Source organism: Cebus imitator, unplaced genomic scaffold (genome assembly GCF_001604975.1).
Source record: "Cebus imitator isolate Cc_AM_T3 unplaced genomic scaffold, Cebus_imitator-1.0 Scaffold135, whole genome shotgun sequence".
NCBI classification, from domain to species: domain Eukaryota; kingdom Metazoa; phylum Chordata; class Mammalia; order Primates; family Cebidae; genus Cebus; species Cebus imitator.
Window position 1 is genome coordinate 1,635,771 of NW_016107450.1, and position 14,877 is coordinate 1,650,647.

General features: G+C 40.8%; 1 protein-coding gene and 1 pseudogene across 1 annotated transcript in view; one reads left to right on the forward strand and one right to left on the reverse strand.

The window, feature by feature from the left end:
• ROR1 (receptor tyrosine kinase like orphan receptor 1) overlaps positions 1–14,877 on the reverse strand; it is a 404,583-nt gene that overhangs the window by 198,060 nt on the left and 191,646 nt on the right. The gene's annotated exons all lie outside the window — the stretch shown is intronic.
• Positions 735–14,877, forward strand: part of LOC108313239 — a 137,794-nt pseudogene continuing 123,651 nt past the window's right edge.

Below are 14,877 nucleotides of genomic sequence, written 5' to 3' on the forward strand. Positions count from 1 at the left end.
TTAAATGCCGGCATGCTTTTGGCCTCTTTGTGAATATAAGTGCATGCTGGCATCCGTTTCCAAAATAATCCAGTTTCATCGACATTGAAAATCTGTTCTGCTAGATATCCCTCATCTGTAATTAATTCATCCAGACTGTCAACAAACTTACGTGCTCCTTCCTCATCCGCACTCGCTGCTTCTCCAGTCACTCAAACACTATGCATTTGGAATCTTTTCTTGATTCTCTGGAACCAGCCAGTGCTTGCTACAAATTCTTGACTGTAATCTTCTCCAGCACGCTCCTTCAGAGTCTGAAATAGGCTTCTTGCCTTCATCTGCACAGTAAAAAGACTTAATGGTGTCTGTTTTTGAATTTGATCTTCCATCCAAATATACAGCAATTTCTCCATTTCGTGGATGGGCCCGCTTCGTTGCTTTGTTATACAGTAACTGTTGATCGCATGGGTGTAGAACCTTTCATAGCTTCACGAATTCTTTATCTTTCAAAATCGCCAACACAGTCGAGTGTGATAATCACATTCACTTTCTTTCCTCCTTCGTACTGCTTAATTACCTTCATTTTCGTGTCAAGATCGATGGCCTTTCTTTCCTTCTTGGCAGCCTGAGGCGTAGACAAAGACAATTTCCTCTTGGTAGACATCTTGGGAGGGGTTTGATTAAAAATATCCAAGACACAAAACACAAATTGCTGTACCGAGTCTGGGATAACAGTTGAAATGGTGCACGTGGAGATGGTAGTGCTGCCGGAAGCTGGTCTGCACTGTCATACGCCCAGCTGGGCAACGTTTGTGCTGCCAGACGCGGAGCAGTCGTGGCTAGAGATTGTGGTTGTAAAGTCGAATGGTCGTAAGTTGCATAGGTCATAAGTCGATCAATACCTGTAGTGTATATCTAGCTAATGAATGATGTTGGCACTGGACTAGAAAGATGTGGACAATATTAAGTCAAATTATGTCTCTCTGGCATTACCTGGAGTAATAATGGAATATTGATTCCTAAAGTTGGCCACTTTTCTCCCTCTGAACATCAACAGTTTCCTGCAATCACCACTTCATGCTTAAACATGTAGAGACATGGCTGTGGGTAGCAGGAAGCAGAGTGCAACGAGCATTAGGAGATTTGCATTCAAGCCTCAATGCAATCCTTTCCTGGCTGTGCTTCCTCAGGTTAGTCTTTCCTACCTCTCTGTGCTTCAGTTTCTTCATTGGGAACATCAGAGAATTAGACAAGATCAGCCAACCAGAACTCACACTCCATGACATTACCTTTTGTTAGCTTTACCACTAGTGCATTGCAGGGGTATCTAGTTTTTGTGAGTGCTGTTATTTAATTTACAAATGCATGTCTTGGCTCTCTTAAGGACTGTAAATTCCTTGAGGGCAAAAGCTCTACCATAGGCTTTGTTTTTGAAACCATATAAAATACATTTTTTCAAATTCCCCACAGCACTATTAGTCCAGTGAATGATCAAAAATACTTTCCAAATGAATGGATATACCCACGAAAGTCATGATTTACACTTCAGCCAATGAATGCCGTCTGTTTTAGCAATCCCCAGCATGAATTCTGGAAAACGGCAGGGAGCTGGATGTAGGCTGAAATGATGGGAGCCTCTCTTTCCTCTCCCAATCACAGGTCTCTAATATTGACAAGATGTCACCTGCCAAGGAAGTGCCTGAAAGAGTTCAGCTCTAGCAGATTATACAGCATCAACCTCAGACAGGATCATGGGAGCTCAAAGCCAGGGAGAAATTATATAATGCTCAGAAATTTGCTTTGGCACAGGGTGGGGACACTGTGGCACCACTTCGTGTGTGTTCAGCAATTTCAGCGTCCCATGATTTTCCAGTTTTATACTTCCGGGCATGAAAAAGAAAGATTTCCGCATAACTGCCTAACTGGGAGACAGCTGATCCAAAGAAAAGTTGATTTCTGAGAGCTCACCCAGGCAGCTAATTATGCCATCTTTGTTATTAACGCATTTTTTAAAGACTGAAGAGCTCCCACATAAAAAGAAAAAATCTAGATTTCATTGCTATTTCTAAGACAGAAAGAAACAGACACAATTTAATTATGAATCTCTCTCTAGTCCAGTGCCAGCGTGATTCTATTAAAAAGATAGATCATCCTGTCAAACTGTAGTACTATAAAAACATAATCAGCTTTTATTCATTTGGGAGATACTTTAAGTTTGAAGAGAATCCAGATTCCTTGTTCCAGTGTCTTCTGTTTTCCTTTTCCTTCTGCCAGCCATTTGGTTTTACTGCTCATTAGCATCTCCAAAGAACGTGAGAACATGAAACCTGTAAGTTGGGCCACAGTAGAGCAGTTCTGGCCAATTGCGTACTGGGCAAAAGTAATCTATGCTCTGACTATTCTCCATTTATTATGGATAATAAAGAAATACCTCCAATGCAAAGGGGTTGAGAGAAAACCTGTAAGTCTTTTAGTGCAAACCCACTTTACAGATTATAAAACTGAGGCACAATGAGGCAAAATGTCTCGTCAGAGGTCATACTAATAGCTAAAGGCAGAGCTGGAACCCAAGTTCAGCACTCTCCCCCAATACCAATCAGTAAATGTAGTGAAAACATAGCTCAGAGAAAGATATGAGAAATAAGAGTTGGTACTTGGGTGTGATGGTGTGCACCTATATAATCCTAGTTACTCAGGAGGCTGAGGCAGGAGGATCGCTTAAGCCCAGAAGTGTGAGGTTACAATAGGCTACAATCATACCACTGCACTCCAGCTTGAGTGACAGAGCAAGATCCTGTCTCCAAAAACAATAAAAAAGAAAAAAAAAGTTTATATTTCTAACAAGTTTTAAAGGAGATTCAAGTAATGTCCACATTAAAAAATCATATTATTGGAGGCTGAGGCAGGAGAATCTCTTAAAACTGGGAGGCAGAGTTTGTACTGAACTAAGATTGTGCCACTGCACTCCGGCCTAGGTGACAGAGCAATACTCCGTCCCCCTCCAAAAAAAAATTGAATTAATATTTTAGAAAGATTAGAGTAATATTCATCATATTCTATAATGTTTCTTGACCACCTATTAAGTGTTCCTTTTTTCTCTCATATGCTCTTCACCATCGCCTAGCTGAGTTGGTTTTAATATTTCCATTTTGCTGAGAATGAAGCTAAAACTCAGAGAGACTAAGTGATTTGCTCAAGGCCACATAACTAGTAAGAATTTAATTCAAGATTTAAACCCAAATTCTTTGACTCGGTACAGAGCTTTTCCACTCACCTAAATGCTTTGCAAACTTCAATTTTTCCCATTCTACCCTCACAGTGTTTGTTAGCAAAATTATTATTTACTTAATATTTCCCTTTAAATCAATTCACTATTTATGTTTAAATACACTTAACCTTTACTTAAGCAATAATATCAATGAAATTATGAGGTTAGTGGGCTTATTACACATATGAGTGTTATATGTTAAACACGTAACTTTGACTTTTTTTTAAAAAGGTGTCTCTATGTGGTACCCAAAGTAAATGCAAACAGTGATATCTACTCCATTTTTATAAAAACAGGTGTCTCATAGGCCTGTTGTAAGAAATAAATATATAGCACTTAGAACACTTAGGGCTCTGTGTTCACTATTATCATTAGTCACAGGTTTCTAATCTTCACATACATCAGAATCTGCTGAGATACTTGTAAAGATGCATATTCCCAGACCCCACCCCTAGATCTTGGATGAAGTTCAGAAATTGGATTTTTTTTTTTTTAAACATCAAGCAAGTCTGTTGCTGATGCCCCTAAAATAATATTTTAGCCACCCTGTGGCCACATATTGGGGACTCTCTGACTAGTCCGTGAAGCAGGAGTCACTTAGCACAATGATCTCCATTCACATTTGAAATGAGTGTTCTATTAATTTTATAGTCACCAAATCACAACGCTGAGGAGAAAATTCCAAACAGGTTGTCATGGATTCTCTTTCCAAGGTCTTCTTTCCAAATCTCTATTTTCCCACTGGGACTGAGTAGAGGTATGGAGAGGGTAGATAAGTTCACTCTCTGCAGGCACCACATTATCATGGGTGGAACTTCCTAAAGCAGCAAAGTCATAAATATGCTCTGGGCAGCCCAGGGGAGCGTTTGATCTTCTGCCCAGGGATCTCTGCTTGTCATCTGCTCAACCTCATTCATCACAATAAAGACAAGGAGCTAAATTAGAGAGTGAGATCCAGTGTGGAGGATCTCTGTGAAGGTGACAGGACAGTCACCACCCCTGACAGCAGGGAGAGAAAGGGAGACAAGCCAGGAGGGCAGGGGCGAGGAGGTGCAGTATTGCTGCAATGCCAGGACAGGCCCGCAGGTGGGTGAGACCCACATGGAGACTAATGAAGAGCAGAAGGGGAGGAGCAGCAGTCTGGCCCTTCCTCAGCACTGGCTCCCTGCCTCAGGTGCATGGGCACCCCTGGCTGCATGGTTGGCTCAATTCTCAGCATTTCAAAGAGGTTAGTGGTAACCACGAGCCATGTATTGTTTAGCTGTTCAATTAAAAAATAAAAACAAATTAGTTGGCAACACTGACTATCAAGAAACTGTAAAGTCTAGACTTGTAGCTTTTCTTGAGAACATGCAAAATCTCAAAACACAAGGCTCATATTCCAACATAGCAGTGATTGACTAGAATTAAGTTGTGGCTGCTTCCATTAGACAGTGTTCATGTCCAGCTAGCAAGAGTCCCCATTACTCCTCACTGGGTCACATCCAACCTTTTAAACTCATTTTTACCTGCCCTGGTTGGCATTTGAGCTTATGAATCCTAAGCAACCCACCTTACTAAGTAAAATAAAAATGGCCACATCATCTTCTTTCCTTCTTTTCTTTTGCAAATACCTGTTTGTTTAACGCCAGTATCCAAGACCTAACACCTCATAGGTTCAATAAAACGAAGTTGAATTATTTAAAAGACTTATTAAGCCTAAAGCTGTGCTAGGCACTGCAGGGAGACACAAACTTGAGCAAGACATGACCTATGACTTCAAGGAGGGAGCCTGGGGCAGAGGAAACAGAGCACCAAAATTGGAGTCTGGCTTGGCTTTGTGTTTTAGGCAAATAATGTAACCTCTCTGAGCCTTGGGTTCCTCATCAGAAAAGTCAGGATGAAAATGCTACATTCCTCACAGGGCTGTTTTTAGGGCTAAATGAAAGAATGGAGGTGAAAAATTCAAGTATTTGAGAGCCCAGTCTAGATGGCAAATTCCCTATAAGTACAACAAAGACAGAAAGGGAAAACAGGCATGAGACGTAGGCATAGTGCAAAGAAGGAAAAGAAGACAGCCAGTGGAGGGCTGAGAAAAAAGCTTCAGGAATGAATCTGGGCCTTAAGATACACATACACTTACTCAGATAGGGTGAGAAAATTCTAGGCAGAAGAAAGAGTAAGTGTGAAAGGGTACAGAGTGGAAAGGTGGGTTTGATCAGGGCTGGAGCGTAGCCCATGAATGCTGGGCTGGGTCTGAGAACCCGATAACAGCTCTCCAACTGCTGGCACGAGCAAGACCGAGGACAAGGGCTTTATCATCTGCTGACTTTCCTGAAGCCTGAGCCAACTCCTCCTACTCATACCCATCAGGTAGATAAAAGGCCATGATTCCGGTGACCACACACACAGCCAGACAAACCATTCCAGATCCTCCCTTTATAAGCATCCCCATTAGAGTGTAGACAATAAAGGGCTTTAAACCAATCTAGGCAGCAATCTTTAAATGTGGCCCAACTTTTACAAGATTTATGAAAACCTTTCAAGTGGGGTTTTGCAGTTGATTTATTTTTATATTTCTGGGTAATATATATATTTCTCTTTTTTTTAAGCCCATAATAAGATGAAAAGACTGGTAGATATCTTTTTTTTTTTTTCTTTTTTTTTTGAGACGGAGTTTCGCTCTTGTTACCCAGGCTGGAGTGCAATGGCACAATCTCGGCTCATCGCAACCTACGCCTCCTGGGTTCAGGCAATTCTCCTGCCTCAGCCTCCCGAGTAGCTGGGATTACAGGCACGCGCCACCATGCCCAGCTAATTTTTTGTATTTTTAGTAGAGACGGGGTTTCACCATGTTGACCAGGATGGTCTCAATCTCTTGACCTCGTGATCCACCCACCTCGGCCTCCCAAAGTGCTGGGATTACAGGCTTGAGCCACCGCACCCGGCCAAGACTGGTAGATATCTACAGCTCAATTGATAATTGAGCTACCCGGGTACTTAATCAAAGAACTCTAATACGAGTTTGAGTAAATATTAACAAGATTATTTTAAATTACAAAAGTACTAATAAAAAAGTGGACTAAGCACACTTAGTGCTTATTATGGACCAAGCCTTGTTCTAAGTGTGCTATACATCTACTAACTCCTTTAATCCTCATAATATTTTATTGGTTAAGTAATATTATTAATATCCCTCTTGTATAGATGAGAAAAATGAGGCCTAAGGGGGTTAAATAATTTGCCCAAGGTCATAGACCTAATGAGTGAAAGAATTGTGGTTTGCACTCAGGTAGTCAGAATTCAGAGTCCACTTTTCAGCCACTGTGCTATACTGCCTCTCATGAAGAATATGAACATCTATTAAGAAATAAGGATGCGATCACAGAAGGCATAGAGAGGACTGACCCCATCTGCATTGCCTGGGTCCTCCAGCAACCAGGGATGGGGTTGAGCAAGAGGAAGCCCTGCAAATGCGAATGCCTTATTGGCCAGACTTGCTTTTGCTTCTGACAACCAGAGAAGCATAGAAGGTTAGAGCTAAAGACTCTTCAGAGTTCATAGAGGGAGGCAGCAAGGGTGGTGACCATCGAATCAGACTCCCTGCATTGGTTTCACCACTTCTGCTCTGTGCCCTGAAGCTGGTTGCTTAACTTCTCTGATCTCAGTTTTCTCATCTGTACAATGGAAATAATTACACTTTGCTCATAGCATTGTTGGGAGGATCAAAATAATTCATGTAAAGTAGTTAGAAGGTGCCTGGCAGAAGAGGCTCTCAGTAAATGTTAACTTTATTCTTATTTAGGTATTTTTCCCCTTTCTAATCAGAATCTTAGACAGCAGCCCAGGTATGATTCTTTTTATTCCAAGGTATTTATTTTAAGTGTGGTTGATCTTAGGGCTCAGTGGTGTGAACTACATGACGTGAGTTTGCCAGAGAGGTTGAAGAGCTTCCTAAAGGAAGCAAGAGTTATAACCAGGGTTTAATCCAAGGAAGGACCAAGAAAACAGAACAATTGGTGTGTTGTTACTATTATTGTGTCACGTTACTTTTACGTCCAGATTAATGTCATCTAGAAAAACAAAAATTTATCTTTTAATCAATATTTATTAAGTACCTACAGTTACATATTACTAGACTAGATTCTAGAATGCCCTCACCAAGCCCATGGTCTTCTGGTGAGAGCAAACAGACCAACCAGTGTCTTAATGGTGATGACAGAGAAGGGACAGGGTCTACGGGAACAGGAAGTAGAGGTGTCCAACCTAGACTTGAAAATTCGATAAAGATTTCCCGGAGGAAGTAGTGTCTGATTCAATATCTGAAGAATGAAATGGAGTGGTCCAGATAAACGAGGGAAGGAGTGGGGAAGGAATATGCAAGGGAGAGAACATTCTAGACAGAGGTAACAGCATGCATGAATATATAAAGGTTATAAGTATCCTACTCAATAATTATGAGTGTGATATGGATAAAAGAAAGTAATAATTTATGACTAAAGTCTTAAGATTTGAGGAAAAAGAGGGCAGGTAATGAAACTGGAGAACTCAGGAGTGCCGTGTTAAAGAGAAAGGGCAGTGGGCACCCAGGCAGGAGGCATGGTGCAGAGGAGTCATGTGATCAGAGTTACATATGAGAGAGATTCTTCTGTCTGGAATGTGAAAGGGTGAAAGACAAGTGGCAGGGAAACCTGAAGAGAGGCAATGGTTAGATTAAAAAGAAGGGGACTGAAATGAATGAGATGAACACAGCAAGGGGAATCCACAGAACTGGATGGTCCATTACATATGAAGGAGAGAAAAACACACGGAAAAGCAGAGATTTCTGGCTCGGACACTGGATGGACAACAGGGCCATTCATGGAGACAGGAAATACAGGACAAGCCAGTTTGTGGGGAGGAGTAGTGGAGATGACACCAAACTCAGCTTTGAACAAGTCAACTTTTTTTTTTTTTTTTTTTTTGAGACGGAGTTTCACTCATGTTACCCAGGCTGGAGTGCAACTTTTACATGATTGTTAGACTCCCAAGGGGAGCTACCCAGCTGACTACCAGCACTGTGAGTCCATAGCTTAGCAGGGCACCCCAGCCTAGACTTACAGATGGCCAGTCCTTCCTCAACAAGCAGTACCTGCAAGGACGGGAGAGACTGAAACTCGCAAGTGAGATTGCACAATGTAAGAGAAGGCCTGAGACCAACCAGGAGGAACCAGATAGTTCAAGGAAAAGACAAACAAACAAAAAAACAAGAGTTGCAAATAAGTGAAATATCTTGTCTGCATCTCTTTCCAACCCCAAAGGGCATTAATCTTTATGACAGCAAGTCCTCCATCTTCTTCATTCTTTTATTCCAAGCACTTGGCACAAAAAGCAGCAACTCAGTAAATATTTTGCAAGTGAACAAGTAAACCGTCCAAGGTCACACAATCAGAAACTGGCACAGCCACTGTAGTCTGGATGCTTTCAGATAGGATTTCTTCTCCCTCGCCCCTCCTGCAGGCTGAGAGAACCCAGGATTTGGAGTAAAGTGACATAGAGGGGTCGCCACATTATTAGCATTCCAAGGAAGCTTCTATTTAATACTATCCATCATAAAACACTTAGTGGGAAATGAAATTCATTCATTTTATTATTTCCTGGGTCTGCTCTCCCTTGTATAAACACTAAACTCTGTGTTGAACAAATTGCTGCACACTTAGACATATGCTGGCTGTGCTGCTGTGGTCACTGGCAGAAAAGTTTACAGGGTGACCTTCTCTTTCTGCGTATAACCGCAACGCCATGGACATGGAGCCCAGCTAGGCGGTCCAACAGATGCTATAGTTAGGACCTTTCAGAGAAGGGCCTGATGCCAAGCATGAAACTAGTGGGTGTGCACAATAAACTCGGGGCAGATAGTTTGATCCATCTCACTGTTTTCTGTCAAGGTATTTCCCATGCAGTGAAGAAACCTGCATTGACATTTTTGGTGTTTATCATCAGGATTCTCTATATTTTAGATAAGGTTTGAAATTTTAAATATAATTTTTCTCATAAGAAAAATAAAACTCATTGTAAAAAAAAATTAGAGAAGTGTTAATAATAAAAATATTTTATAATCCTACTATCCAGTAATAACCATTATCATTTGGGGTTATTTCCTCTACATTTTATATCAACTGTTTTAAATAGGTGAGATGGAACAAAATATCTTTGTATACGGCTCTTTAGTATAAATATTCTGATTTATGTATATATCAAGTTTACACAATCATTCTCCTATTGCTGATCATTTTATTTTGTATTGTCAGTATTATAAAATTATTATAATAACTTTATCCATAAATTTTTATCTACATTCTAGGCTATTTCTCTAGAACAGATTCCTAAAAGTAGATGACTAGCTTCAGATACACATTCTTGGATCTGATAGAAAAAATTCTTACCATCTATCTGTAAATTACAAACAGATGCAGAAGTTTGCACAGACATATGCTCACAGACACAGCTACCAATTTCTATAGGCCTTAAAGGGCACAAAATGTAAGAAGGAATTTACGTATCTAACGTAAATTCCTAAACCAATTTCATTTTCCAGGATAAAAAACTTGTGTAAAACTACTTCATCTTCACATGAATGTTTACGCATAAAGCGTCCTTGCACACCATCAGGCAACAGAAACCCAAATGCCCCAAAACAACATCAAGTTTCAGAGCCACAAGAACTCAGGAGATCCTAGAGTTCAAGCTCCCCCTCCAATGCTATGATTGAGGAAGCTGGGGCCCTGAGGGCAAAATCTGATTTTATCACTGACTTTAGTGATAAAGTCACACAGATAATATATGGCAGAATTAGGACTGGGGCAGGTCACTTTAGAGCAGTTCAGTGCCAACGAAACATCTTCTAAAGGCCAGATGTTTCGTTTTAGGTACTGTTTTAGGTCCTGGAAACAGAGGTAAACACAACAGGGCTGATGACAATGGTGGGGACAGAGGAGAACTCCTGAGACGAATGGAACCTGAGAGTGGTGGCACGTACCTATAGTCCCATCTACTCAGGAGGCTGAGGCAGGAGGTTCGACAGAGCCTAGGAGTCAAGGGCCAGCCTGAGCATCATAACGAGAATCAATCTCTAAATTTAAAAAAGGAAGAAGAGCCATTAAAGGAAACTACATATTTTTTTAATGTTGTAGGATAGTATCTTTAATATGTCAGCCTTTGCCTTGTATGCAGGAATGTTTTTTTCTCAGTCTAGGTTCTCATGATGTCATTTCTCCAGAAGGAATGAAAGCTTCTTATACTTATTCCCACAATTGGATACCGAACCTATCCAACAAGTTTCATAAAATGATAGAATAATAACAACCACAATTGCTAACATCTACTGAGTGCTTATTACGTGCCAAGCACCATTCTAAACCTTTTATTTACAGTAATTCCTTTAGGTTGAGCTTCTCCTAAATCACATCAATTCCCCTTAAGAACTAATTTTAGAAAATCCCACACCTGGTGGGACCAAATAACCAAATTTGACAGAGTTTAAGAAACCAGTCTGAGGCAGCACCTAACCAAAGTAGAATGCAACCATATACGCAGAGGATATACAGGTCATTGAAAAACAAAATGCAAAGGCCTCCCAGTAAGGTGATATCATTTGATAAAAGAAATTGATCTGAAGTAAGAACTTTTCAAACAGTTGGTTCAATGCTTGGTCATTTTCCAGTTAAGAAGATAAGCCTCACCATACGCAATGCCATGTCCCTCAGTTGAAAGGAAAGCTAAAACTTGACTACCCTGAACAATATTTTCAGAGGCAGCCAAACAAACAGAAAAAGTAACTAATTACAAAAAGACAAAACAAACAAAGAAACAAGAGGTTCTAAGTTAGGACTACTTTGATGAGATGGAACGGAACTGTCACTTAGCCTGAATGAGAGTTAGGGGTACAATATTTGGGCATAATTCCGTAAGAGGCCCATTCAGTCTTTCCTTAACTTCTTCTGTTGTAAAAACTCACCTTAGACTAGGTAATGTTTTGCAGTTTCCAGATAGATCATATTTCTAGTACCAGATTACCCAGCAGGAAATTATACTAACCTTGGCATCTGTTTATATCTGTGCGAAACTTGAAAGCATCAGTCTAGGATGAATGGTTCTCATTAAAAGCCACAGTGGTGGCTGTGTCGACATGCCGAGCTGGCGTGTGCCCTGCCATCTGTGAGGAATACATGCAGGAGACCCAGGAGGCACAGTCTTGACATGCACAGTTGACGCTCAACAAAGGGGATTCTGGCTGTCGCTTTGAGTAACTGAACCAAGAGGGTGGCATCTTCAATTGCTCAGCATATTATGCCTGTCTCCTTGTTTGACAACTTCTAAGGGAACTAACTGGTTTTAACCACAGTGGTGAAATTACATGATAGAGCATGAAGATGAGAATGATAATGAACCGTGAGTGGCAGGTGTTCAGCGTTTGCCCTGTGTCAGGCACTGCACTCAAGCTCTAACATCGATTTCATCCTCATAACAATCCTACAAGGGGTTACTATCAGTAACAGTACTAGCCCCATGTTTAAGAGGAATAAACTGAGGCTTAGAGAGCTTTAGGGACTTGTCCAAGGTCACACAGTTAGAGAGTTGAGGAGCCAGGTTTGCGCGACTCCACAGCCTTTGTGATACTCATTGCTACCACTGACTCCCATGTTTAGTTCAAGATCACCCCAAGCTCGCTTGTTACTTTGTCAACCAATCTGAAACCCAATAGTCTCCAAAAAAAAAAAATTATTTAATAAGCAACTGATCTCATCAAAACTGAGTCCCTAGACACAGGAAGTAAAGCTGTAGAATTATACTGATTGAGGTGATAACAGCACAATAGAATAAAATAATGCTCTAAACACTTTTAATTCTCAGATGCTACCACATGCAACTATGCAAGTCCCTGGTGGAAAGAGTTCTTTCATTGCCTTTATGGGCTTTCGGAAACTCAAGGTTTACTTTTTCTTCCTTTAAAGAAAATATTACAAATTGTGGTCAGTTTGCTAAGATAGGTTTAACAAGTTGGTTTTTTTCCTAAGCAAATGTAATGTCTGGGGAGATGTTAAATGCGGAAACACTATTACTAAAGTTTCCAACAACAACACTCTTCACGATAGCAACCAGCTAGTACTGACCACTTTTGCCAACAGCAAGTGCCGAGAAGCCAGGTGGTCCACTCTTCTGGGCCAGCCTCGATGAGGGTGGATTTTAAGTACACACATCTAAAGTTACCAAAGAAGGCAGGCCGGTTTAGTGCACAGCTTTGGAGTCATAGAGATCTGGATTTGAGCTCTGCCATTCACCAGCTGTGTTAACGCTGATGTTGGGCAAATTTCTTAACTTCTCCGAATCTCAGTTTTTTCATCAGTAAAATACAGATGATGATACTTCATGGAGTTGTTACAATGAAATAATTGATAGTATGTAAAGTGCACCACGTATTTAAAAGTGTTCAACAAACGATAATAATACTAGAACTTTCTTTCTATTTCCTTGTACCTATTGAGACGTTAAGGTCATAAGCAAAGCTGAACAGAAAGAAACTTCACACCTTAGCAAACTCCTAGCACACACCTTGCCTAGGTTTTCAACTGCTGAGCGTCTTAAGACCCAGCTTAGGAATTCATCCTCAGTTCTCAAAAAGTTGCTGAAGCTTCAGGTCATGCCTCTGGCCCACATAACTAGGTGCTCAGACACAGCAGGTGAAATGTGACAGCACACATTCAGAGACCAAGAATCACAACCTAAATCAGACCACCACGTCTTAATATCAGCACACCGTGTGCCATCAAAACTGCCCCACTGCTGAAGCTGTAGGCTTTTTTTGAAAAGCCAAACTAATTTCAGACAAACTGATGAAGTGGTGCATTAATCTACTATCACCTCAGAATTAGGAAGGGAAATAAATTCTTCAAAACCCACAAAGATCAACTGTAAGCTCCGAGTGGGGCAGGGAATGCGATTTATTTATTTTTGTTTATTTTTGTTTTCACTACTCCTGGCACAGCTCTAGACATACAATAAGATTTTTATCAATATTTGATGGAGAATTGGTGGAACAGCTAAATTGAATTCAGACTGCTATGTCAGTTTTTGCATACACACATACACACACATATATGTAGGTATATGTATAAAGAGAGAGGATAGAATTGATTTTGTTTGTCCCAGGGAAGCCAACAAGACACTGACCTCTTGCTATAAAACCCAACCCAAAGTGCGTATAGAAAGACAGTGCAGTTCAGGTGAATTCCAGCTAATTAGCATTTGCTGTGTGCCTGCTAAGGGAAGTGGGATTTGGTAGCAAAGAGCTGTGAACTCTATCAGAAGACTTAGGTGGCTATATGCGCCTAAGGAAATCAAATAATGCCTCTGAGTCTCAATTTTCTCACCTGTCAAATAAGGATGATCAGATCTTACAGGGTAGCTGATAAAATCTAAAGAGATTACATACCTGAACACTTCCTAAGAGTCCCAGTTAGGACTAGGCTCAACTACATGTATCCGAAAAGTTAAAATTAAAATAAGTAGCTTAAATGGAAGTGCATTTCTTGCTTAATAAGATTGATACAACAGCTTCATGGTCAGAAAAGGTCAGATTTCTTCTATCTTACTGCTCTGCCATACTTAGAAAGATAGATGCTAGAACCCCAGGCAGTGCCTCTGCATTCTAGATACCAGGAAGAAGGGAGAAGAGAGCAGAGAGGAGGGGACAAAGGTGCTTCCTCTTCACCTTATAGGAGCTGTTCTTGAGGTTCCAGAAAACACTTTTACTTGGATCTCCTTGGTGAGGACTTAGTCACATTACCACATGTATCTGTAAATAAGCCTGGGAAATGTAGTATTTCTTCCACTAGAAAGCAATGTATTCAGCTACAAATGAGAATTCTTTTCCTTTTTTCTTTTTTTGAGTCTTGCTCTGTCACTCAGGCTGGAGTGTGATGGCGCAATCTTGGCTCACTGCAACCTCTGCCTCACGGGTTCAAGCAATTCTCCGCCTCAGCTTCCCAAGTACCTGGGATTATAAGCACCTACCACCACGCCCGGCTAATTTTTAGTAGAGACGGGTTTCACCATCTTGGCCAGACTGGTCTTGAACTCCTGACCTCATGATCCACACATCTTGGCCTCCCAAAGTGCTGGGATTACAGGTGTGAGCCACCACACCTGACCTAACATTTGTATCTTTTAGTAGAGATGGGGTTTCACCATGTTGGCCAGGCTGGTCTTGAACTCCTGACCTCAGGTGATCTACCCGCTCTGGCCTCCCAAAGTGTTGGTATTACAGGTGCCAGCCACTGTGCCTGGCCCAGAATTCTTTTCCTAATAGTGAAATAGATATTGTGAGGAAAAAAAAAAAAAACTAGCATTCTTTCACACATATGGCACATTTAGTATCATTAAATAATTCATTAATTAAAGCACTTATTAAGTAAACAATATTAAAATTAAAACCTTACTAGGTGTCAGGTACTGATCTGGAGATTAAGGGTGTAAAGATAACAGACATCATCCGTAACTGAGAAAACCACCATCTAGTGTATACCAGGCACTGTTGTCTACCTAGTCAACCAACCTGAGCAAGCAGAAGTCCTAATACCTCTCAAATCTGTCCCCTCTTCTCCAGTCTCTGC